We start from the raw sequence: 12,762 nt of genomic DNA, 5'->3' as shown, positions 1-12,762 counted from the left end.
ATGACATGATGTTGGCTTTGGACTTGACTTTGATTGAAGAACAACGAGACCGTGCCCTTGCGTCCATGGCACGGTACCAACAACAGCTTGCTAGGTCATATAATCAACGTGTACAGCTACGCCGCTATGCACTAAGAGAATTGGTCCTCAAGAAAGTACTTTCGGCTGCCAAGAAGTCGGCTGATGAAAAACTGGGTCCTAACTGGGACGGCCCCTATCAGATCGATTCAATTGCGGGTACAGGGGCATATCGGCTCAAAGACATGTCTGGAAGAGTTTGCCACATCCTTGGAATTCCACGCATTTGCGTAAATTTTATCACTAACCCGACATGTGGGTCACGATTTGTTTTGTGTATTCTCCGCGTACAACTTTCATTTTCATAATGCAATATTACTCATCTCACTATATGGAATTGTAGTTCGAAACAAAAAAGTCTCCGAATTCGGAGCCCCATCTGTGTTAGTCACGTTTGGGCCGGTTAAAGCCTCCGGATTCGAAGCGCCCATCGTGGATATCACGATTGGCCAAACAAAAAAGTCTCCAGATTCAGAACCCCATCTGTGCGAGTCACATTTGGGCCGGTTAAAGCCTCCAGATTCGGAGCGCCCTTCATGGATATCACGATTAGCCAAACAAAAAAGTTTCCGGATTTGGAACCCCATTCGTGCGAGTCACGTTTGGGCCGGTTAAAGCCTCCGGATTCGGAGCACCCTTCGTGGATATCACGATTGGCCAAACAAAAAAGTCTCCGGATTCGGAGCCCCATCCGTGTGAGTCATGCTTGGGCCGATTAAAGCCTCCGGATTCGGAGCGCCTTTTGTAGATATCACGATTGGCCAAACAAAAGTCTCCGAATTCGGAGCCCCATCCGTGCAAGTCATGTTTGGGCCGATTTAAGTCTCCGGATTCAGAACGCCCTTCGTGGATATCACGATTGGCCAAACAAAAAAGTCTCCGGATTCGGAGCCCCATCCGTGCGAGTCATGTTTGGGCCGATTAAAGCCTCCGGATTGGGAGCGCCCTTCGTAGATATCACGATTAGCCAAACAAAAGTCTCCAAATTCAGAGCCCCATCCGTTCAAGTCATGTTTAGGCCGATTTAAGCCTCTGGATTCGGAGCGCCCTTCGTGGATATCACGATTGGCCAAACAAAAAGTCTCCGAATTTGGAGCCCCGTCAGTACATGACATTTTTTGGCCGATTAAGCCTCCGGATTCGGAGCGCCCTTCGTGGATGCCACGATTGGCCAAGTAAAAATCCTCCGAATTCGGAGCCCCCTTTGAATTCGGAGCCCTAGGGCAAGACACCTCCAAACTCGGCGTTTCTTCAATTTGTATTATTATTCATTAACGAGCATAGACGAAATACACGAAAAATGGTAAATTATGAAAAACGGAAAATAGAATAAACAACATCCTAGCACTTAAAACGATATGTTTTATTAAATTGATCAAGATTACCTAATTTACATTCAACTTGCGTTAAACACGCTACAATAGACCCATTTTTATTTGGCGTCGCCTTCGTCGTCGCTCTTTTCGACTTCGTAAGCCGCAAACTTCTTCGGCGAGCTTTTCCTTCGTCTTGTCAATCCCAACTCTTCGGCCGTCGTGGAAGCGTCGTTCACAGGCCGCGGCCTTTGCATTCTCTATTGCAAAGATACTTTTCGTATCTCGATCGGGAATCGCATAACTGATAAGCCGTTGGGTCACCCTTTCTTCCACAATCAGGTTAGCTTGTCCGGCTGGTTGTGTCTGAGTGGCTTTGACCTTCCTCAGCTCACGCTCAGTCGTTTCCACGCAAGCTTCCAAATTTCGAATGCGTTCATCTTTCTTCTCTATTTCACGTCATGCGGCATGAAGGCGCATGCCGATTTCATAGGTGGTGTACAGCCCTTTCACCGCTCCATGAATGCCCTCTCAAAACACTTCGAAGTCAGGTCGTCCAACCATCAACTGTCGAACTTCTGGCGGAAAAATCTATCGTGAAAATTTGACTGCCACGTTCGGATCGTGGATGATGGAATCTACCTCCGTCATCGTTTTGTTCTTGAAGAAAACCGAAAAGCTCAATGGACGTGGTGGTTCACTGGCCTCACTTCGCGAACGAGGGGAGCTCCCCCGTTGGTGTTTTTCCTTCCTCGGTGACCTGCTTCGTCGACGCGAAGAGTGGCGTCTGTCACGTGCTGCAGATGCCCTACCTCCCGTATGAGGAGGTTCGCCACCTCGATTCATTGCTGACTCCAGCTCAGCCAGCGTCCTACCCTCTCCCTTACAGTTAAAGAATAGTCTAGTTGACATTCACACTTTTCCAGCTACGTCTGACGGACAGAGTTGAGTTACTTTTTGGCACACAAATGGAATCTCCCACTCTCTTTTTAATCACTCAGGAGTGCACCGTGCTCCCGAGGAGACCTTATCAATGAGCGCACTCCATAGGCCACCAAACTGGGGCAAGGGCAGATTCGTTAATCTTAACGGCTAAAGGCTGGCCAATCTAATCGGCTAAATTCCATGGCCTTGCGCCAAAAGGATCACGCGCCTTAGTCATGTCATGAACCGTCTATATTCGGCGTTTCAGTTCATAACTAGGCCAAGGGCAGATTCGTTAATCTTAACGACTAAAGGCTGGCCAATCGAATCAGCCAAATCCCATGGCCTTGCGCCGAAATGATCTTGTGCCTCCATTCATATGCAAGGGTATGCTCATGAGTTTATTCGATTAATTTGAAAGCCTAACTGCGAGGATACGCCGTTATCTTTCTAGCAATATTTAATTAATTTATTTTTTAATGGAATGTTTATCTATTGCGCAACAGACACCAGTAGTCTTACCCAAAATAGTGAACAACAAAAATCTTCATTGATAACAACAATTGAGTACAAGCAACAATGCAAAACAAGGGAAATTTTCATTCATAAAGTGAATACAGATAGTCATTATTTTATATATGAAGATTACCCTAAGTAAATAGAAGTCTACTAAAAAACAAAGCATGTTTGCAAGAACATACATTGAAAATTCCTAACAAAACTAAAGCGTCACCCAAATCAATCTTCGGGGTCAGACTCAAGCGGCTCAACGTCCACTTGCTCGTATGGAATCGGCATGGCCAATGTCACATCAGCAGCAGCAAGGACTTTGAGCCAACTGTGTTTGAATCCCTGATTCTCGAATTTGGGAACTTCTTCTACATAATTTTCAAGGGCAGCCTCCTTCCCAGCCTCGAATGCTTTGAAAGGCTCAGAGTCGGCTATTTCCTTCGCCTTCTTCAACTCTTCCAATTCGGCCTCCAGCTTGGCAATCACCTCCTTGGCTAACTTGAGCGAATCTTCGCTCGCGTTTTCCCTCTCCTCGGCGGCCAATCTGTGCTGGTCAGAACTCCCCGCCCTTTCCACCTCGGCTTCGGCCTTTACACTTTCCATTGTCGCTCTCGCCGCCTCGAACTCGACCCTGCTCCTCTCACCCTCAACTTCCAATTTCAAACGGCCAATCCTTTCAATGGCGTCATGCTGGCGGTGGCCTATTTCGGCTATCCTTCCGACCGTCTGCAAAACAGGGAGTTAAAACCAAAACAAAACCAAAACAATATACGCAGAAAGCGGAAGTTAGGATCAAGTCACATACCAGAAAGGCCGACTGAACAACTAATGCAATTGCCACCAAGTCCGGCTCCGCCCGAAAGGTTGCTTTGTCAGCCGGCAACGAGACCGAGGAAGCCAAGCTCAACTCCACTGCTGGATCTTTCAAGGCCGACGCTTTAGAGGAGATCGGCATATTTTTTCTCTTTGGTTGAACAACAAAAGGTGCAACGACATCCGACTCCTCTAAACGCGGCCGTTTATCAGTAGGGTTTTCCCCAAAGTCGGCTTCTCTCTCGGCGGGACGTTTCTCCCCCCGATCTTCTAGACTTAGCCGTTCGACTTCCTGCACTGTCTCGGCCACCCCAATTTGAGCCGTTTCTTCTATAATAATAGGCTCAAAACATTTAGTCGGCGCAAGTTCAGAACGGATGGTCTCGGCTCTCCGCCGGGCGGCCACACGTTCGGTGTTTTTCTTTCGTGCCAATTGCGTGAGCGTTTCCCTAGCCATGTCCTCAGGATAGAAGCCGGGGAGATCTCCCAAATTAGTATAGATATCTTCAAATGAGATCTCCTCCCGACCAGAAGTGAAAGGAGGGTCGGTTTGATTAAGGCCGGCTGCTTCGAATGCCGAGTGAAGGTCCTCGTCGACTTGGGCTTCCAAGGCAGATTGGCTCGATTGTTTGGTGACCTCCTCGACAACTGGCTTTGCGGCCTGCTTCGAATCAGAAGTTCCAAAAACGATTTGCCTAAGGCTTTTGAAGCGAAGGAAGATGAGGGCCGTGAGATGTTGTTCGCCGCGTGGAATCAGAATGTTCTCCACGGCCGAAAATATTGTGTAAGTTGGCTCGTACCTCAGAAGTATATGGGCGGCCCTCCCTTGCTTCTGAATATTTGGACGGCTGAAAAATTGAAGAGCGGTTTTAATTTCGGTAAGAACTGCGTTGTCAGTCGAAACAAGAACTTTTTTCAAATTGTTGCCTGCACAAATAAAAAATTAGCACATCGAGAGAAGGTCGAGTAAATACAAAGTAGACAAGTGTAAAGAACTACACAGCAACCTGGATCGCCTCTCTGTCTAGGTATAAGGTCTAGGCGATCCTCACCTTCGCCGAACTTCCAGTTACCTCGGACAATGACCATGACATCATCAACTCGCTTGCCAGAGCTGGCAAGCATAGTTACTAACTAATGATCAGTGTCCTTGGCCCTGAGAAAGTAGCGCCCTAGCCAGCCAGAAGATTTGGCCAGAGCATAACAATGCCGAATGGCAGGTATGCCAAGGTTGATCCTAAGACGCCGGTTCAACTCTATGGTACCCATTATGATGTAGAAAAAGTTTACGTTGGGTTGCGAAGGAATCAGACCCCAATAGTGGAGGACGGCCCTAAGAAATGGGTGGAGGGGAAAACGGACTCCGCCCTCAGCGATAGATAGGAGAGGAAAGATGATTGTACTTTCATCGTCCCTCTCCATGTCAAGAGTGTTGTCTGTCACGAGTGACAAATGGACATCGTCGGGGATGGAAAAATGGCGTCGAAACCCAAAAATAGGATCCGCAGAACGTAGATCTTTTAAATGTTTGGCCATACTAGCAACCTTAAGGAGAGTGCTAAACAAAAAATAAGCAAGGAAATGGGATTTGAAAAGAAGGGAAAGAGAACTTACAAGAAGCAAAGGAGACAACGACAGACGGAAAGAAGTTGCAGAAGACGCGAAATGGAAGATGTATATCGACTGATAGCCCAGGAACTTCGAGGATTCAAAAAGCATGCATTCGAAGAGACAATAAAGTTTCAAATCACAATAAATTAGGGAAATGCACGAAGGAGCGGGAAAGTATAATGATGACCGAAAGTCGTGTGCATTCTAACATTTACGTCGGAATGAGGGTAGCCGCCGAATTTATATTTTTTTTTACCTTTCAAATTCGAAACCAAACACGCCAACTAAACTGTTACTAGTGGGGTGTTTGGGGGGCAATTGTGGGAGCCGGATTTTGACGATTTACAGAGAGGCCAAGTACATACTTGGAAGCTTATTATGTGAACATCTCATTCGGCCCCATCTTGCATCACTCAGAAGCCAAACATCCTAGTCGACTGCGGAACCAGTTAAAGCAAGGAGCCGAATGGGAATTGATTTGTGACGGAAGAAGCCGAGTGAACATTTACAGGATGGATTGAAAGTGGGCTAGACCCTGAGGCCCACAGAACAAGTATATATAAAGGAGGAACAGCCAAAATAGAGGTATGAGTAATAACCCCAAGAAACTTAAGATAGAAGCAAACGTGTGATATATAATGACTTATCCGTCGAAGTGCTAATCCCGGTATCACTGACCGTTCAATCCTTTTCAGGTGACTAGCAGAAGATCTTGAACGTCCCATTGGATTCAAAAGAGTATTTCTGTAACAACCCTCGTTACTGTTTACCGAATAACCGCCGATTACCGTTAAACTGGACTGATTATGACTGATGATTGAACTGATTAAAAGTACTGAACCGACTGACTGAAATTGAAACTGAATTAGCCAAGTATATCTATTGTGTTGCATATTCTATCTGTTTGATTGATTAATTATCTGTTCATGTCTTTGTGTTTAAACCGCTAATTGAAGGCCTTATCGACGGCCGAATTAGAAACCGATTGGTGCCCTATGATCGTCATAATTAATGTGATTTTATGGTATAATTATTTGAAAACTGATTAGGTATGATTAAATTAGATTAAATATTGATAAAATCAGAGTTGGCCTTAATTACAACCTTGCCCTTGAGTGGGCCACTACCTATACACTTTTGAGTTCATTACACTTGAGCCAAAAATGTTTACCTCAGCCTTCTTCCTTGCCTTGCCGACTAGAGAGAGACTAGAGGAGAGAATTGAGTTCATTTTGTTGAATTGGCTTGAATTGCTTGGTATATTGCTTGCTAATTGAAGTGTGGATTGCTAGATTGAACCCCTAGACTTGCATTCAAGGAACTTAGGTATGAATTTCACCTTCTCATTCTTGTGTTTGAACTAATTCTTGCATGGTCCATGTTAAATTGTAGAGCTAAGTCATGTTTTAGTTCATACATGTTGATATAGGGCGTAATTCATGCTTGCATGTGTTCTTGGTTGAATTTGGAGTTGAGTTCAAGGCAAAATGGTGCATGCATGTCCATAATTTTGTAATGGTCCATGTTTTCAACTTGTTTTTGGATCAATTGGCTCCTTAGAGCATCAAATTGGAGCTTCAAAATGGTTTGAATTCATGCATGTTTGCATGTTCATCTTGTGCTTGAAAAATGGTTTAAATTGAGTTTGAATTAAGCACCCTTGGGCCTTGATTTCTCAAAATTGAGCTTTGAACTATGATACTCTATGTGTTTATAAATGTTTTCCAGAAAATGGGCCCAAGAGGATTGGTTTTTATGTATTTGAATGTGAGTTTGAGCTTGGAGGTGCAATCTGGAATTCCCAAATTCTGCACTTCTGCTCGAGCGGGGGAAATGCCGCTCGAGCGTGGAATCCGAGCATCCAGTATCTCTGCACTATTTTACAGTCCGCTCGAGCGGAGTATTGGGTGCTCGAGCGGAGTCATGTCTTAAGCTCGAGCGGGCGTCGAGCAGAGATTTCACCCATCCAGTACTTTTACAGTACGCTCGAGCGGGAAAGTTTACGCTCGAGCGTGTACCTTTGTTGCATGTCCGCTCGAGCGGGGAAACATGCGCTCGAGCGGGACTCTGTTTTTCTGAAAATCTTGAAACAGTCTTCTGATCACATCTTTGCATCCTCATTCCATTCTAGGCATTCTTAGGCCTAGTTTAAGACATCCTGTTGAGGATAGATGTAGAACACACCGAGGCATTAGGGGTTAAATTATGTTATCTCTCAACTGTGTAGCTTAGTGTGTGTTCAATCTGTTAACTGTGTAGGGTTGGCGAATGGGGAGGCACGCTCTAGCATACTGTAACCCAAACTCTGTGAGTAACAACTGTGTAAAGATATGTTCAAAATGATTATCTTCTGAACAATTGAACTGCACTGCTTTCTGAACTGTTACTGTTAATTGAATGAATGTATGTCCTCTATTCTGAACTGTATTGTGGCATCCTTAGCAACTACTGTTACTGACTGTCACTGTTACAGAGATCTCTGTCGGTTCCCTCGTGGAACCACTACTGTTACTGATTGATGGCCATCATTTACTGTTCGGTCTTTTAAGACCTACTGTTTACTGTACTGTTATGCTAATGGATGTACCACATATGACTGTACTGACTGAAATACTGATTTAATGGACTGTTTTCATTACTGTAAGGACATTCATTCTTAAACCCTTTATGCATCATGTTATTCACTGGGCTTTAGCTCACTGTTTATATATATATGTAGGTGCTCAGCCTCCAGATCGGAGCTAGGAGCGCGGGTTAGACTCCAGTTTTGTCAAGCCAGCCTTTGTGCCTCACTGCGAGGTTCCGAGCCTATCGTGCTAAGGCTTCGGGGTGTTTTACAATTCCCCCTTCTGTACCGTCTACTGTTCTGTATAGACCTAATGTTTACTGTACTGTTATCAAGGGATTAGGTCCCTGTACTGTGTGACTGTAAATTATTGTATAGACTGTACTGTTGTATGTATGAATGCATGAAAAATCTTTTTGGCATGCAGACTGTCACAGCTCAATGGACATTATTTATTTACTGTATTGGTTTCCGCCAGGCCCTGTACTCTGTTTTATTATTCTACTGTTCTGCAGGCCTTCGGTAATCTCGGATTACTGGCCGGTTACGGTGCTAAACCCATAGGGCCGGGTTTGGGTCGTGACAATTTCCAAACTGCTCCCCCACATATTTGTTGAAGATACTCTTATGCCACTTCAAATTATTTTCCTTTTTTATCCAGTTAATAGTAAAAAATAATTAAATATTTTTATTGCATCCTAATCAAACATAATGCAATAATCTCCAATTCTTATTTAAGAGTGATGATAATTAAAAAAATAAAAAGTAAAAACACTAGAGTTTAAACCCTGTAACAAAATAAATTCTAAATTTTTAATTTTGTTAATTTAAATCCTAAACTTTTTTTTTTCTTTCAATCTAAACCATTTATATACTTTTGTTAAGTAAAATAAATTAACAAAAATGTATTTTACTCATTAAATTCAACAGAAATTATTTTTTAGATATTTTCTACACACTTACATTGAGTTTAATGACTAAATATCTTTCTTTTTTTTGGTCCGTTTTATTTAACAAAAATAGACAAATGATTTAGATTGAAAACAAAAATTTAGAATTTAAATTGATGAAATTAAAAATTAAAAATTAACTTTGTTACATGGTTCAAACCCTGAGATTATTTATTTATTTATTTATTTATTTGTAGTTTTCCCAATAGAATTTTATACAAATTTATATATAGAATAATATAACTTATTTTGGTTACTTCATTTTCGATCAAAAAACAAACTTCATAATTTCAAAAATTTCATTGACACTTCATTATAAATATTTTTTTCCTGTATAAATTTTTTGTTTGTAAACAATTTTTCTTTTATATAATTTTTAAAAAATAATATTGAGTAATGTTTGGTTTATTAGAATAAAAGTAAAATGTAATATAACAATTATTAGGGAAAATTATTATAAAAAAAACAAAACAAAACAAAACAAAACAAAATCCTAGGGTTTGAACCCTATAATAAAATAAACTTTATTTTTTTAATTTTGTCAATTTAAATCTGAATCTTTTTATTTATTTTTAATCTAAATCATTCATCTATTTTCATTAACTAAAATTGAAGAAAATAAAAATATTTTAATTATTAAACTCAATAAAAATAGTATTTGACATATTTTTTATACATCTATATTGAGTTTAATGACTAAAATATTATTTTTTTTCATTCCGTTTTATATAACAAATATAGACAAATGGCTTATATTGAAAAAAATAAATATATAGAGTTCAAATTGAAAAAATTAAAAATTAAAATTTTATATTTTATAAAATAATGTTACCTATTTTGTAATAAAGTAAATACTATCTTCAGTAAAAACTAAAAGGATTGTAGTTGTGAAATTTAAATTTACTACAAAAATTGTTGTATTTGCAGAAGATAAATTTAGGAAAAATTATGTAAGTAGTCCATGTACTTTATACGATGTGTTAATTTGATCCATGTAGTTTCAATTTGTTCAATTTTGCCCCTTAATTTAACAGATTGTGTCATTTTAGTCTAATAAATAACAGTTGTTAAGTTAATTTAACGGAAAGTCAAACAATATGTCAATTTGGTCCCTATACTTTCCACAATGTGTCAATATAGTCCTTGTCAAAATCAAAAATATTGAAACTATAGGGACCAAATTGACACATCGTGTAAAGTACAGGGACCAAATTGACACATTATTTGACCTTCCGTTAAATTAATTTACAATTGTTATTTATTGAACTAAAATGACACAATCTGTTAAATTAAGAGCAAAATCGAGCAAATTAAAAGTACAGGAACCGAATTGACATATCATGTAAAGTATAGGGACTATTTACATAATTTACCCGTAAATTTATTACAATAGTGTCTCATGCCTTGTACTGGCATTTTTTTCTAGTATATATATAAGTGTCAGTTCATGAATTGATTCAGATTAGATTAGCTAGCCACTAACCCAAAAACTAAACCAGCAAATCTATTATTTAATTGTGGCAGCCTCAACATGCATATCATTTTTGCATATTATTTTATTGAGAGAATTCACATGATTATGTGTTTAATTTCGTGTATATCTATTTGATCATGAAATATCTGTTTGAAAGCGTACATTAAGTCAAAAATTGAAGGCCCAAATGAATTCAAAAACAGAAATTGATTAGTTTAATAAGCTAATTAGAATATTTAGAATCATATGGGAAATTTAATTAAAATTTGATTCAGATTAAATTAATTAGGAATAATCAATTAGAATTGAGTAGGATTAATTAAACTTAAGCCTACTTAATTAGCCTAATCTAATTTAACATATGTGTGTGTGTGTGTTATATATTAAGTGATGTTGAGTTCATTCTTCGTCAATTTTGGTTGAGATTTAGAGAGAGAGAGAGAGAGAGAGAGAAAAGAGGAATTGAGAAGAGAAGAGGAAGAATTGAAGAAGAAAAGAGGAAGAATTGAAGAAGTTACTCAAAAATTTACTAGATTCCTTCAAATTAAAGACTATATGTAAGAATTATAATCTTATTTTTTTGTAGATAATCCATCTAAGAGTTGAAATCGTCAAGAATATGATCTTAATCACAAGAAATGAGTTAGAAGATGATGAATTTGAAACTAAAGCATACATGCATGCATAATTCTATCATATTTCACCATTTTGAGCTTGAGTTTTGGAGTTCTTGTTGATATTGAGAGTTGAACAATACATGCATCAAAGAATTAAAAGTTTTAAGAGTTTAATTTCATGTTTTGAGGGTTTTGAAAAGAATTTGAAAGCAATTCCATACATGCATGGGAATTTTGATTTCAAATTTAACAGTTCATGGTGTTTTTGAACTAATGGTTTCAAATTGAGTTTATATTTATGTTTTTCTAAGTGTTTTCAAGAGTTCGTAAGTTTTTAACTTAGATATTCATGTTTTGGAACTAAAATTCTGTTATGAAAAATTCAGAATTTGACCTCATCGCTCAAGTGATCAAGTCGTCGCTTGAACGCACTTAGCAGGCATCTAGTATTTTTGCAAAGACATTACATGTCACTCGAGCGACCAAAAGTCTACTCGAGCGAACTCAACTTTGTTTACACTTGGCTCGAGTGACCTTCGAGCCTAGATTTTGAACATCCAGAACTTTTGCAATCCATGCAGACCGCTCAAGCGACCAAAGATGCGCTCGAGTGAACTGCCCTGCTTTAGCAACTTTTGAAAAACATTTATAGGTACATACTTTCATCCTCATACTCTTTTAGGCATTCTTAAGCATTGGTTAGACATCATTAATGATGGAATAAGTTAAAAACGCACTTAAGAAATTTGAATTAAGAAATAATGTTGTTTAGTCAATGTGTTTCAATGTGTATCGTTATCTGTTTTGTGTAGGTTGGTCACCCAAAGCTTACGTCAGTCCAAACCCATTGTAAGTAGTATCTCTATAAAAATATGTTCGAAATGTATTTTGAAATTGTTTCAAGTATGATGTTTTTGAAATGTTATTTTATATGAATGAATGAATAAATGAAAGTCCTATTTGAAAAGTATTTGTGGCATCCTTTAGTGAGGCATTTGCTTGGGGGAAACAATACCATGACCTTTCGATTATTAGTTTGAAAGAGATCTTTGATGAATGACCCAATTGGTCCCCTTGCCAGACTTTGATGGTCCCTTTGTATAGACCTTCGCGGTCCCTTTGCTAGACCTTGATAGTCTCTTTGATTAGTCGTTCGGGCCCCTTTGTTACTCTATTGGATGTACCATGTATGATGAATGATTAATGAATTTCGATATGTCAAATGTTCGATTTGAATTTGCTATATGATTATTTGGAAATACAAGATATGATTTATAATGTGTTGAACTTCATTCATTTAACCTCTTTATTTTCATATTATTCACTAGCCTCTAACTCACCCCTCTCCCTTATATATATAGGTGAGCAAATGGATCGTCAAGTCTAGAGTTGCTTCAGGAGTCCACCCCTTTTGTGAAGCCGCCATGAAGTGCCTCCGTGATGGGGCGTTACTTGGTCTCAAGTGGAGCCAAGCTGTCAATCCTTTTTTCTTAGTTTTTGTTTATGTTATTTTGGAATTTTGTTTTTGTGTGTGAAAGATGTGTAAAAAGTTTAAGCTATTTACGAAATTTGTCATGTAAACACTGCTCAATTGACTTATTTATATTTTATTATTGCTTCCGCTAAGCCCCATCTATATTTATGTGATTTGATTCTGTCTTTGAGACCAGAGGTAATCTAGTACTACTGGTCGATCATGACCTAAACCACTAGAGGCGGATTTGGGTCGTGATATTAATACACATAATTTAAATGAAATTTTGGATTTTATTTTGTGTTTGTAATTTCTTAGATATATTTTTCTCTTACTTTTAAAATGTGCAATAGGGCAACGTAATATTCAATTCGAGATAATAAAAAAAAATATTAAATATGGACGACTCAAGCTTTTTAAAATACAAAAATG

This window comes from Camellia sinensis, chromosome 7 (genome assembly GCF_055761805.1).
Source record: "Camellia sinensis isolate YWXY chromosome 7, ASM5576180v1, whole genome shotgun sequence".
NCBI lineage: Eukaryota > Viridiplantae > Streptophyta > Magnoliopsida > Ericales > Theaceae > Camellia > Camellia sinensis.
This window is presented reverse-complemented; position numbering follows the sequence as displayed.